Raw genomic sequence first — 14,916 nt, forward strand, 5'->3', positions numbered from 1 at the left:
ACCAGAAAGACTTTTGGAAACATGCGATGACAACTTCCGGTGCAGTTCCCGACATTGGGCTCGCTGACCAACCGTGATAAAACCCACTGAAGTAAATGTGATCAGTGGTAAAATGAAGACTGCATACGTACGTGCTGTTTGGAATCATCTTGAATTTGGCTCCCTCATCTCTTCTAATCACATGTACCCAGTGCACTCGGAGTTGTATGTCAGTGGGGAAATTATGAAAACTGAGGTATGGTTGTAATTGTTGATTAGCTGAACATAACAGAACGCTAAAATGATATGGAGATGAAGAAAACTGGGACATTTTCTCATTTTTCCTAAATTTTGTTGAAAGTTGTCATTGCATGTATCCAAACGTCTTCCTGGTTTGTGACGTAAGCGTGAATAGAGCCTGTTACTTGTTGGCTAGAGTAACAAAGGCTATGTTTATATGATGACGATCTGAACAGAAGCAACGTCACTTTTTGATCCTTCGATGTCAAGCAGAATTCACCTAAACGAAAGACACTTCTATTAAAATATTTTTTCATTTTTTCCCCCCACAAGCGTTCTTGTGTAAACAGGCCCAAAGTTTCCTGATTCTGTAGGCCTGTCATGATAAATACTACACCCACTTGTCATGTGTATTTTTTCTTTGTAGTAGTGGTAGTGCTGTATTTTTTCTGCAATATTTAACAATATTGTACATTTACAATATTTATTTGTGAATAATTCTGCTTTATCGGTTGGTTTAAAGGTGCATTGTGTTACTTTTCTGGTGGCGAGCCGGTCAAATGCTTTCCTTCGTGGCGATGTTATTTCTTGTCTGGAATGTTTCACAGTATGGAATTAAACATTTTTATCTTCATGGAGATCAAAACAGACAAAGTTACAGGTCAGATCTGTGGAGAGGTTAGTTATTTCTATGTATTTTTGAGCTATATAAATACCTATAATTGAATAAATGTAAGGTAGAAGTGTTTAATGTCATACTGTGGAACATTCTAGGCAGAGCAATCACATATCCATAGAAACAAGCAGGTGACGAACTCCCAACCAAAAAGTCGTGCATTGTTTTTCATCTATATTGACTTCAGCAAAACCAATATATCACACTTCAAAATTTGTTAGCGTGACAGGCCTTTCAGTAACTCACCAGCACTTAACCCCTTCTTTTGTCCAATCCAAATAAATAAATAAATAAAAGTAAACATATGGGGGGAAAAAATACCGCTAGATCATTTTTCCCATCTGTGCACAATCTTTATGCAATTTTAATCCATTTGCCTGTTACATACTGCGGGGTTTCTAGCCAGTCCTGTCCTTTGTATTTTTGTTACTTTTGATTGAGTCTTGTTTTGTACTCCATTTACTGAAATTATGTTTATTTTGGTTGGCTTAGTTCTGTTTGCAAATGGGTTCAGTTTGGAGTCTCGTGTTAAAGGTCCTATATTACAGAAAATTGACTCTTGTGAGCTTTAAGCCATGTTAGAATGCATACCTGGAGTTGTGTTTTGTTTCATTCACACATGTCTGAGTAATTTTTTTGTTATTAGTCTATCTACTACATCTGCATAGCTCAAAATGCTCTGTTCCACCTTGTAATGTCATGTAGCAGTAGTTATTAATTTAACGTCTACCTTTTACCTTTAGTTCAGTAGAGATTGGCAATTCCAGGGCTGAAATCACCATCAAATCAAATTCACCAAGCATTTTCTTTATTCTGGCTTTAAATCCTCAATCTCGGAAATCATTGTCAACACAGAATGTATGTCTTTGTCTATCTCGATCATGCTAAAATCTGGAGATGGGTCCTTGATTTTTTTTTTTCTGCAGTCAAATCTAGAAAAAAAAGTGCAACCATAAATACAAAAATTACTACCATTGCTTCTACCACTGCTGGTGCTTCCCTGACCCTATCATTCAGTTCCATACTAAAAATACTACCATTTCATCACCGACTGACACACCAGAGACCGAGGCCTTTCAAGTTGTGTTCACCTGGTTCTCCCTGGACATTACTGTGCCTTACAAAGGCAGAGGGCAGTAACATCATGTTTGGTCAAAAATGAATTAATGTCATTTTGGGGGTATATGAGACCTCAGTTATCATTTTGAGTAAATATTGTGAAAAATATTGAGCTCAAAATGGACTTTGACCCTTATTTGGCCATTCCTGTACTCTGCCTTTGTATCAAGTGCCAAAAATAAGTTACTGCCTTTTGCCTCCTTATTTTAACTGTGTCAAAAGTCAAATTTGAGCTCAATATTTTTTGCATACAAATATTTCTTAATTATAGCAACTAGATGTCAAATTTTGGGAGCCCTACCTATTATACTTTTGTCGGGACAAAACTGAAACTTTGAAGTAATTTTTCTCAGTTTCACACTCACCTTTGTAGGGCAGTGATGCCGCAGGACAAGGAGGAGGGACACTTTTACCTCTTTTTCTCTTCAAACTGCCCTGACACAGGATCAGCTCTCTCTCTCCTCTCCCTTTCCTTCTCCCTCTCTCTGTCTCTGCTCTTTTTTCCTTTATCCTCTTTTTCTCTCTCCTCTCTCTTCTCTGTCCTCTCTCTCCTCTCCTTTTTCTCACTCTCAAATGAGCCAAATCTATCAATACAACAGAAAATTAATGAGAAAGGTCATAGTACTTTTAGTTGGTTTACATAGAGCTTTAGTCTAATCTCCTTTTACCCCATTTCAGCGTCTCGTCCCAGAGGCATTTCCTGCTTTCAACAGCTCTAATTATTCATTTGTTTAACTTTCACAAATTCCTCTGTTCAACAACACAGCTGACAAACTAACTCTGTCCCCAAGAATTCTCCACCAACAAATCACGGATATGAGTCAGGACTTCTCTGCACAGACACAGACCATACAGACGTCTTTTACTCAAGAAAGGTGTAGTCACTGGGGTCAAATATTGTGTCAAAATATTTACATTTACATAATTTCTAAGGTATCAAATTTTGTATTGTTTCAAGTAAGTAGTATAATTTTTTGTATTGTGACAGAATGATTTTGAACTTGGTCAAAACCTTAAAGTGCGTCACAGAATTTAAATGCAAAATCCAATTGAAATTTAAACTCTCTCACAAAAATACTACAGGGTTTTCAATCATTTCCAAATGTTTCTTCCAAAGCATGTGATGATTCATTGTACTCTATGATTTACTGTTTATCACTTGTATCTATCGCCTGAAGCAGTCTCTCTCTGCACAAAACAGTTCTGTCCTTTGCAAATATGTTTTTTATCTGAAACAGGGGACAGTTTAAACATCACTCCAGATCAAAGTCCAGGATGCAGATTTACATTGACCACAACAAACAGGGGTAATGACGAACATCCCTTCCATGTTTTTATTTGCATTATTTGTGTATTGCAATTCCAACAACATCTGGTTCATAAACGAGCATTCATGGTTTTACAGTTAATTAAAAAAATGATTTCCCCCTCCTATTCAAAGTGCAGTGTAAACTCCAATTTTAGATGATAGAATAATGAAGACAATCCAGTAAGTCTATGTCTGTGTGCCATTAAATAGTCTATAAATTTGGTTTAAAAAAAATGGTCAAATCTATAACTTGTGCTGCCTTAAATTAACCTGACTCATACCTGATTGATATGTTTCACTTAGAAATGAGTCTTACACATTATCAATCTGGGATGGTAGAAAGCGATAGCCTGATTCATCAGCTGGTTTCACTTCGTGGAAACCATCTGACCTCACAGCATTAGGATTCGTTCGCTCAACGGTAGGTGGGTACTTTTTTTATTTAACAATTTGCTGCTATTTGGTCATGACGTATGTAATGCACCAGCAATAACATTTTTCCCCTTGATAAAATTCACCAAACATTTTCTTTGTTTAAGCTTTAAATCCTCGATCTCGGGAGTTGTTGCCAACAGAGAATGTATGGCTTTTCGCTGATTGGCTGGTGCCCAGACTCGCACTTCTGGGGTTTTTGTGAACCATCTAGTGTATTCTGATTCCTGATCTCGTCGCTGGAGAGAAACGAAATTGAATGGAGGCACTAGGTGGCGCCAGCTTGGTTACGAAAGCATCACAACAGCAGAACATCTTCCCTGTCCACAAATGCACAAAGTGTTTATCTTCTGAAGGTTTATCACAACCAAAATAGTCATATTAATACTAAAATCGACTGAAGTAAGTGTTGGTGTTGCCATGTTTGTTTTGTTTCGTTCAGGCCCTCCATCTTTGGCTTCCACTCAAACCACAATACTGATTGGTCACCCACCACCTGTTGGACCCTATCGCTCCTGTGGGCGCCAAGATGGATTCTCATGAGTTTATGTACTCACAAATATCACGAGAACCCATCTTGCTATGTGAGGTTAGTCTTCAGTGGCCTCTGCAATTTCAAGTAGTTGGTGACATCACACAAGACTGCCCTCATTTAGGCCAGGTGTTTCTGTGTGGCTTACTTGTCTTGCCCAAGTGTACAATGACAATATTCATCTAAGCTACCTAGAATTGCAACGCCTAATACTAGCTTGTGGGTGTAATGTTATTTGAGAGGGACTTTTTTAACGACACAAATCATCTCGCCTGTTGTAGTTTCAGCTAAGTCAGTTCTTTCTAGTAAGAAAAAAACACAGATGAAAGTCTAACAAGCTTCAGATAGAGCAGTGCCTACAGTTAGCATCACAACCACAGCGAATGTTGATGACATCGGCTGCATCACTTAGTACTACTAATCAGTATCAATATGTAGTAGCACTGTTGGACTAAACACTAAATGAACTTCTTTGCTATTAAATTGTCTAAAGTTCATGGTAATTTTGGTGTAAACAGATTTCAAGTGCTATGTGACATCACAGCAGCAGGGGAGTTTGACGGATCACAATGTTCCTCAGATGACCGGACCTCACCCCTCCTTTCCCCCTCTCCCTCAATTCCCTAATTCCCTAAGTCATTCCTAGCTTCCGAATGAGTTTCTTTTTCCCTTTCAAAGATCAGAGCAGAGTTTCATTCACACATATTTAACACACCAACATTTAGGCTGAGTTCACGTGTTTTTAAACTCCAAAGACCTTCACTAGAATCATTCAGATGATTTCAGCCAATCTCTAATGAATTTATGGTAAAAGGTAGTCAGTGTTGGGGAGTAACAGAATCCGTGTATCATTCGTTCATTCGTTTTTCAATATAAAACCAAAAATAAGAAAACGAAAAAACAACAGTTTTCTTCGTTATTTGTCTCCAAAACCAAAATGAAAAAACGGATAACGATTCGTTTTTTTCAGTTTTCGATTTTTGTGTTTAAATGAAGAAAGGAAAAAACGGATAACGGCCGTTTCCCGTTTACGTGACTTCCGTGACTGCGATGCCAAACTTTTGCACCGCGTACGGACTGAATCAGGACGGATCCAGGTCCGAGACCAGACCGAGACCAGAGCGGGACTGAGACCGGGACCAGACCGGGACCAGAGCGGGACTGAGACCGGGACCAGAGCGGGACCGAGACCGGGACTGAGTCTCAGTAGCGCTCTGGTCCCGGTCTTAGTTCGGTTCGTTTTCGTTGGGGTGAAAGCGTCAGTCGGAGGCTTTGCACCACCTCGGAATCAGCCGCGGTTCTTGAGCGCGGAGAACCAGAGCAGCTCGGTCTGGTCTCGGACCTGGATCCGTCCTGATTCAGTCCGTATGCGGTGAGACTGGGACCAGACCGGGACCAGAGCGGAGGCTCAGAGCCCACGGCAGGGCCGGAGCTCGAAGCTGAGGCTCGGACCCCGTGGAGGCTCGGAGTCAAAGCTCGGAGTCCGGTCTGGTCCCGGTCTGAGTCCCGCTTTGGTCTCGGTCTGGTCTCGGACCTGGATCAGTCCCGGTTCAGTCCGTATGCGGTGCAAAAGTTCGGCATCGCAGTCACGGAAGTCACGTAAACGGGAAACGGCCGTAATCCGTTTTTTCCATTCTTCATTTAAACACAAAATCGAAAACTGAAAAAACGAATCGTTATCCGTTTTTCATTTTGGTTTTGGAGACAAATAACGAAGAAAACTGTTGTTTTTTCGTTTTCTTATTTTTGGTTTTATATTGAAAAACGAATGAACGAATGATACACGGATTGAACAGATTACATGTACTGGAGTTACGTAATCAGAGTACAAATTATGAGTAACTGTATTCGGTTACAGTTACTGTTTCAATGAGTGGTAGTTGGATTACAGTTACTTTGTTGAAATAAATGGATTACACGGCGGTATTTTCCTCTTTTTTTTCTGTATTTGAATTTGAATTTATTTGTTTGGAGGATAAGTAATTCGTAATTCCACTCATTGCCGGAAACTAAACCAGGTCTAAACCAGGACTAAACCAGGACTAAACCAGGTCTAAATCAGGACTAAACCAGGTCTAAACCAGGATTAAACCAGGTCTAATCCAGGACTAAACCAGGACTAAACCAGGTCTAAAACAGGTCTAAACTAGGTCTAATCCAGGATTAAACCAGGACTAAACCAGGTCTAAATCAGGACTAAACCAGGTCTAAACCAGGATTAAACCAGGTCTAATCCAGGACTAAACCAGGTCTAAACCAGGACTAAACCAGGACTAAACCAGGTCTAAACCAGGTCTAAACTAGGTCTAATCCAGGACTAAACCAGGTCTAAACCAGGACTAAACCAGGACTAAACCAGGTCTAAACCAGGGCCAATTTGAAGAGAACAAACATGAATTTTCAGGATGTTGCTGTTACATTCATGTAGTTTTAAAAAACATGACAATATCAAGTAATCCAAAGTATTCAAATTACGTTACTCACTTTAAGTAATTTAATGGATTACGTTACAAACTACATTTTGGGGTATGTAAGATGTAATCTGTAGGGGAATACATTTTAAAAGTGACCTTCCCAACACTGAAGGTATCTGATAATTTGGAAGTAACATGTCATCATAAGGTGGAACAGAGCATTGTGGAGATGTAGACATGTGTGAATGAAACTGAATACAACTCCAGGTTTGTTTTTGATAAAGCAACAACACTATAACGTGACTTAAAGCTCTCACGCAAACTATTCAACAACATTTAGTTCTTTGGAGATGATTTCAAATGCAATCATTGATTCCACTGTTGGCCCACTCCTCCCTTCTCTGATCTTGTCCGTTCCCCATGCGCTAGTGAATAAGAGTGTCCTCACATCACCCCACGTGCACAATAACAAGACGGACTTATGGCTGCTGTTTCATTGGCTTAAGAGCTTGTATTCTTCAACATTAGGGCCCCTTCAGTATCCCTTTTACAGCTGGACATCGCAGACCCTGAACGCCTGTGAAATGCGAGGAGGTCCGTCCCTGTTTGGATTGAGCTGGAGCAGTCCACTTAACCAACCATAACAGAGCACGCACCAGTGGGAGGACACATTCATCACACGGGCCTGACAGGAACTAGAAAACAGGACGGACGGCCATTTATCCATGTCAGAAGCTCTTACCAAGGGAGATGATACAAGCTTTTGTCTCTCGCTTTTGGGTTTACTGGCACTCATGGTTGTGATATGTAGGCCTGTCACAATAGATTAATTACTCACCGTTCAATATATGACAGTTATATTTTTATTTGTGCAATTGCCTTTTTGGAGCTTTTGACCATGTTAGAATACTGTTCAGTAATTAAAAACATACCTGAAGTTGCATTTCATGTCATTCACGCTGGTTTCAGTAAAAAGTATGTGTCTGTAAAAAGTAATTTCCCTTTGAGCTTCACCAAACACTCCATTTGAAACTTCCCAGAATTGTGATGTCATAGATAAAAGCCATGTGCTCTTTTAAAGTCTATAAATCATCACCAGACTCAATTTTAAGCATTTCTGCCATCAAATTGCGGTCATTACTCCTGCACTCGTACATTAACACGTTTGGACATGTTCCTCATTATTACTTACATTGCTTTTGCAGTGGTAATTCTCCTTACTGCCAGTAGATGGCAAGCTGCACCAAATCTGATTTTATTTTTATTTATTTTTTATCAGCCATTAATTTAAGTTCCAATTCATTAAATTCCAAAGCAATGGTACTTATGAGCAAAAACAATATAATGCATAATATTTGTTCTTTAAAGTCATAGTATGTGACTATATATACTATATGTCATATAATATGTCACTTTTTAGCCAAAAATTGCTAATTAAAAGCATATATACATATTTTTTTGTTATGGATATTTTTTATTGCTTGTCTTTAAATTATCCTGTCTAGTTAAAAAATAATAATAATAAATGACTGGCATTATCTTGCTTTGTTGCCTTTGTGTCAGTGGCATAACGTAGTTTCAATAATATCGCTCTGTAACGGTATATAGAGCTTAGAAATTTGGAATGGCTACTCCAACACCCCGGTGTGTTACAAATGCTAAAATATAATAAAACACAATAAAAAATCATACGTGTAATTGCAGTTATTATCTATGAGTTTAAACGGCCTCCATGTCCCATCACACTCAACAAATCGAGGTGGTCACCATCGTTGCAGCACACACTCGAAGTACCAAAGTATTAATTATCGCAGGTATATATTTTGATTGTTAAAATAATTTTGTAGAAGAGATGTCTTCCACATTTGAGAGAAACATACTACAATTAGCAGATGTGGCTGGACCGTTTCAAGTTAGGTCAGAGGTTTTTCACGCTCTGTGGTCCGATCCAAGACCTTCTGGATTTGAACAGAACGTAGAAGGAACTGGCTGGTTGTCAAAGGTGGATTAGCCAATTGGGGGACACACACGATCTGTCTTCATAAAAACAAATACAGTTACTCACAAGGAGAATAAAAAAGGGGAAAAAATATCACAGTGGACTGAAAAACAAGCGGATTAATGCAGAATCATTAATGCTAATATGTAGTGAGAGAAATGTGATTCTGTTTATAAATTGTGGGTAACCAATGGGGTCATTTGTATTTGATGTATTACAGAAACACAGACTGACATATTCCTGTGTATGAAAAGTACACAGAGCTTTAATTCTGCTTATGCCAGGCAATCATGATTATCAGGGTTAGTAGTTTATAAAGTTCTTCAGACAAAACCAGGGCTGATTTAAAACAGTCATTATCGTTATCCTTACTCACTTCTTAGTTTAAACTATGCTGTGGCTTTTTGTGTGTACATATTCTGAATTTTACTTGTTTAATATATGATTTATTTATTTATATTGCACTTTACAATTGAAAATAGATGCTTTATTGTGTTTCTCTTGCCAGAAGTTCATAGTGATTTTATTGCCCTATTTGAGACCATCCCTCCTGTTTAAATAAAGTTTACTCAGAAGTCTAGCTCAAGGACAAAACCGGAATAAACACAAAAACCAGGACTAAACTTTGGGCTGGATTCAAACCAGACCCAAAGTGGACCAAAGCTATGAGTAAACTGTCCCCAAAATAAATGTAATCACATGGGAAATCCCAGCTGAGAGCAAAGGGACATACTTTGTATTCTGGGAAGCGCTACTCCAGGCGTTTTCATCATTTTAAAGGAATGTAAATTGCATACCACACAGCTTTGTCCAATCATTTGCACACACCCCAGAAAGGCTAGTTAACATTACCAGCAGTGCCTGTGTCAACTTAGAAACCACTAGAGGTCTGTGGAGTAGCCAAAAGTTGTACTCAAGAGTAACGTTACTTCAAATTAACATTACTTAAGCAGAAAGTAGTGATTCAAGAAATTACTGAAGTAAGAGTAACTTAAAGAGCAGCTGTCAGGACATAAAATCTGATTTACATTTTGAAGTTAATGCCATTTGAAGGACAGAACATTAAATAGCACAAATGTTTAAATCATTTAAAGCAGATCTATTAAGCAAAATCAGCTTTTCAGAGCTTTTAACTATGGTACAGTTGTTTCCCTTCTCATTTTCCCTCTCCAAGTTGTATTTGGAGTGATTCATGTATGTTTGATCTTTAATCTTTAATCGCTTTTCACTAGCAAGGACCACATCACAGCAGTGGAATATGATAAAGATGTTTATTGATGGCGGATAGATGTGGTAGCTGGGGGGGGAGACTTAGGGTGGGGGTACAATTTCCAATCCAAAATGGTCACCCAGCTGAATCGGAACTCCCCCCTCCTTGCAGACGACATTTTCAGACTGGGGGATGGGCGATAGACACAAGTGGGTGGGGACTGAGAGATCTGACGCGGACGTTGTTGTCGGGATTAAGGTTTTGCGTCTACGTCGCAAAACCACGTGACCTGGTGTTTATGCCACCATATTGGAGGTCAAACTATCCATTTGGACCAACATGCAGTATTTGTGTGCGATAATTTTTTTATTGAATAACAATGGTTTTGACCTGTGTTGCTATTGGATGTTCTGTTATTGAGGCCAAAGTATCTTTCTATCGGATCCCGGCTGATAAAGATTGCAGACAGAGGTGGATAGCGGCCATAATAAGACAGGGATGGGAGCCCTCTGAGTACAGTCATCTTTGAAGTCAACATTTCATTTCTGGTGAGGGACCACCTCCACACAAATGAAGAAGGGATTTACAGTAAATGAAATGATATATACCAAAACTACTTTTTCACGCAGATGTACCGGCATGGAATCTATAGGAATAAATAGGGTTTCTGGGTAATTGAAGGCGTGGTTGAGATAAACTGTAGCTGGCCGGAGGTTAAGGCGTGGTCCAACTCCAGAATCTCAGTTAGCTCCATATTTTGAAGAAGCCATATTGCCGATCAACCCCCGTTTTCACCTTCAACGACATTCATCTACTGCTCTGTACTTACTTCATTCTACAATTTCATTTTCTCAATCTGTGATACACAAAAGATTCAGCAGTGTCACGTTGTCATTTTGGTACAAATTTTAGAAAATCCATTAGTCGTTTTCATGATCTGCAGTTATCCATAGGAACTGCCGACTCTTTATTGTGATGGCGTTTACTGCAAAGTCTGCTCCCATTGGGCAGTTCTGTAACGCAGTTTTAGATGAATATTGATTTAAAAAGTGATTTAAAATGTACAAATTATAACATAATGATCTATGGATGTCATAGATTATAACTGCTGTATTTGTCTTCTTTAACATGGTCAACATAAAGCTTTTGTCACTTGTAGACTTATCCAAACTTTTACTCAAGTAAGAGAATTGTTACTTCAGTAAAAATATGACTAAAGTAGAAGCAGAAGTAGAAGTAAATGAAAGTACTATCCACCTCTAAAAATATGACTACATTATTGCTATAGCATTTCTAAGCAAGGACTGAACCAAAAGGAGGTAGAAATGTGGCTTGAATTGACTTTAAATTAAGTTAACATCAGTGGTGGCACAGCCTTTTTGCAATGTCATGAAACACCAGCGCAGCACAGGAAGTCCATAATGCACCAAACTGTCATATTCCCTGATGTAGACGTAGGAAATATATTTTGTAACTCCCAACAGTTACTTTAGTGTGTCTATCAAAGAACACTTAAAATACAGGACTGTTCTTTTGAAAACAGCGTGCTTAAACAACAACAGGTGCAAGGAGATCATGGGTCACATCACGAATCATAAATCATGAGTTTAGAGCCGGGCGAATGAACTCAGATGCCCTCCCACATCACAAGTGCTCCCCTTCTGACTTAAGTGGCCCCTTTAGTAAAATTACAGATGCACGGGCAGAGTGTGGCAGGATGGAGGTAGAGGAGTAGACAGCCGACTGCAGCAGAGGAATGTGTCTGCGCCTAGAGCCATGTCTGACTCACCTATCAAACTGAAGACATCAGTTTTACATGTCATGACAGATTTTTTAAAAATACATATTGTGCGTGATTGACTTTTTGGAACTTTTAGCCATGTTAGAATATTGTTTATTCATTGAAAATGTATCTGGAGTTTTATTTCACATCATTCATGCTAGTTTCAGTAATCCTCTGTAAGAAGTACTTTGCCTCTGAGCCTCAACAAACACTCCTTTTGAAATTTCCCAGGATTGTCATGTCATATGTAGAAGCCCTGTGCCGTTTTTAAGTCCATAAATCAGGGACAGACATGTTTTAAGGATTTCTACTTTCAAATTACGTTAATACTGCTGTATACTTACACTAATATGTCTGGACATGTTCCTCATTACTTCTTATAATAACTGTTACTGCCAATAGATGGCAAACTGCACCACATTATGGTACAGAGAGCGCCGAGGTTGTGAAATTATGTTTTTTGTTTGTTTGGTTTTGTTTTGTTTTTAAATTAGTCACTATTTTAAGTTCCAAATCATTACATTCCAAAGCAATAGCACAACTGTATTGTATTGTATTGAAATTAAAATACAATGAATATGCAATATTTGTTCTTTAAAGCTGTATTTTGTAAAAAAAAAAAAAATAAATAAATTATCGTCCTGCTTGTTTCCATGGAAATGTTGTTCCTTTAGCTATAATACTTCACGATATGGCCTAAAACATATTAATCTGCATGGAGAATGGCTTTAACTTCCATGGATTTATGCAGTTGACTTTCCACCTCCACAAAGTCTTTAATTGCAAGTATACAGATGAATGAGTTTGATAAGTGATAGCTTCATAAATCTCACATAATTAAAGACTGCATATTGTGCTTGAGCCAGCGGTTATAATCTACGACACCCGTAGATCATTATGCTATAATTTACGCATTTAAAATTGCAATAGTCATCTAATGACTTAATGAAAGAAATAGTCCGCAGACTACTGCTTTAGATAAATAAATGTCCAAGGGAACTGTCGTCACTGTAAACATCATCACAGCACAGTGTTACGGCCACAGAAAGCCACCCTCAGCAGACAGACACACAGGCATCTGTGCAGACACCTGTCCCAGGGCCTCTGGGGTGCTGCCTAAATAAATCTTCTGTGGCTTCGTTTCCGCCCTGTCTGAAGTGGAGATGTAGATTTACGTACTCGTCCTAAAGGAGAGCGTTGAGAGGTCTGTCTATCTGTGACTCACACGGACAGTTTCTCATGTCTCCATTGGAATCAAAGCAGAAGGGAGGTGTCAGTCCAGGGCGGTGTGCACTTATCACTAGATTCACACATACAAGCTGACACACCCGCTTTGTTTCATAGATACCACTGGGATGATTTAATGACATTATATGCACTTAAAACAAACACGGAAAACAAATAAGAGGTTTATTAAAGCTGGGCCCTTGCAAACCACACCCACATTGTCCCATGTGACAACATGCTACAGAGCAACTGATTTTGTTTTCATTTTTACCAAAATGACTACACTACACTGCTGAATGCTACAGGTATCACTGGCTGAGAAAATAAAATTGTAGTACGTTAAAGTGGGTGTATGCCGGTGGTGGTGAACAAGGGGCATGATATGGAGTCTTGAAGATAAGATTACTCAAGCATGCACGAATCCCTCCAAATACAACTTCAAGTGGGAAAATTAAAAATCATAAAATGGTTAAACGCACTATAGCTCAATATTTTGTGCTAAGGCTTTAACTCGAGCGTGACTACTGCTATTTCTACCCTAACTCTAACCCTGTCCTGCTACAACTATTATCAACTACTGCCCATATTAAAGATGTATTATAGAAGTAGTAATGAAGTGTCTTGCTCATTGGCAAATTAACAGATTTTCTGGTGGGTTGTCAGCTAAATTCTGTGAAGATGTTTGTTGCTTTGAATAGAAATGTTTCACAGCACGGTGCAGACGTTTTACTGTTAAAAACATTGAAAAAAGCACATTGTAACGGGAAACAAAGTCACTTCTCCACAGATCTGACTTGCCTGGAAGTATCACCTCCTTTCTCTATATTAGGTTCTATATTACACAAAATTCTAGTAAGCTTTAAGCCATGTTAGAATGTTGTTACCTTCTCAAAAAACATACCTGAATTGTGTTTTGTTTCATTCACACATGTCTGAGTAACAGTTTATTATGTCCAATGCTCAAAATGCTCTGTTCCACCTTGTGATGTCATGAAGCTGTATTTTTCAGGTTAACAGCTGCCTTCAGTTCAGCAGAGATGGGCAATTCCAGGGCTCAAATCATCCAAATGATTCTAATGTGTGTGCACAGAGCTGAAAATCACAGCAAGTGTTTTTAATTTCAGAGAAGACCTATGAACTATAAATATGCAGGTTTTCATGTGTGAATGAAACAAAACACAACTCCAGGTCTGTTTTAATGAGGAAACATTATAACATAGATCAGGAAATAGTATAACATGAATGATCTCTTTAAGTTTAATGCTGTACTGTGGAGCATTCCAGCCAAAGCAAAAACATCTCCAGTTAATGTCTCATCTTGTATTGATTAACTAGGCAGTAATTACTATAATAGACCCCATTATTTTTGTATTCTGATGATTTATTTTACTATCATTTAAAGAGTACATTTTTCCATGCTTATATAGCTTACAAAAACCTGTGCTAAAACTAGACTGTGAGGACCACCTATTCTTCTTGGCTCTCCAGTCTAAGTTACATAGAAAACAGTTCAAACATTTCCCCAGACTTTGTTACAGTGTGATTAAAATCCACTTTGGGACCAAACGAACCTTTGGGCAAATGCAGTCGAGACATTTCTGTTTTTATAGCTGCTCAGGGCTGCACCAAGCTTCAAAACCAGACTTAATATAGAATAATTATACAATATACAAGCTGGTACATATTGGCAGTGAATGCATCAGTTGTAATCATATGCTTCGTGACTACAAAGCTAAAGGCCTAAATGTGAAGCTAGAAAGAACTACTGCAAATTGTAGCTTGACTTAGAACAAGGAACAGCATATTCTATCATTGCGTTTTTTGGATGAAACACAAAGACATTTTATTGTACATGTCCAGAATGCTGAGTTTCGGGGCAGAGTCAGATGTAGGAGGAACAGAACAAGTGGTTGCATTTGCCAAACAACATGAAACAAGCAGAAATACAAGCAGCTGTCTGCCAGTGACCAGCCGACCACAGAATAAACTGAAGGAT

This window comes from Boleophthalmus pectinirostris, unplaced genomic scaffold (assembly GCF_026225935.1).
Source record: "Boleophthalmus pectinirostris isolate CB_2022bp ecotype Guang Dong unplaced genomic scaffold, ASM2622593v1 HiC_scaffold_16, whole genome shotgun sequence".
Lineage (NCBI taxonomy): Eukaryota > Metazoa > Chordata > Actinopteri > Gobiiformes > Gobiidae > Boleophthalmus > Boleophthalmus pectinirostris.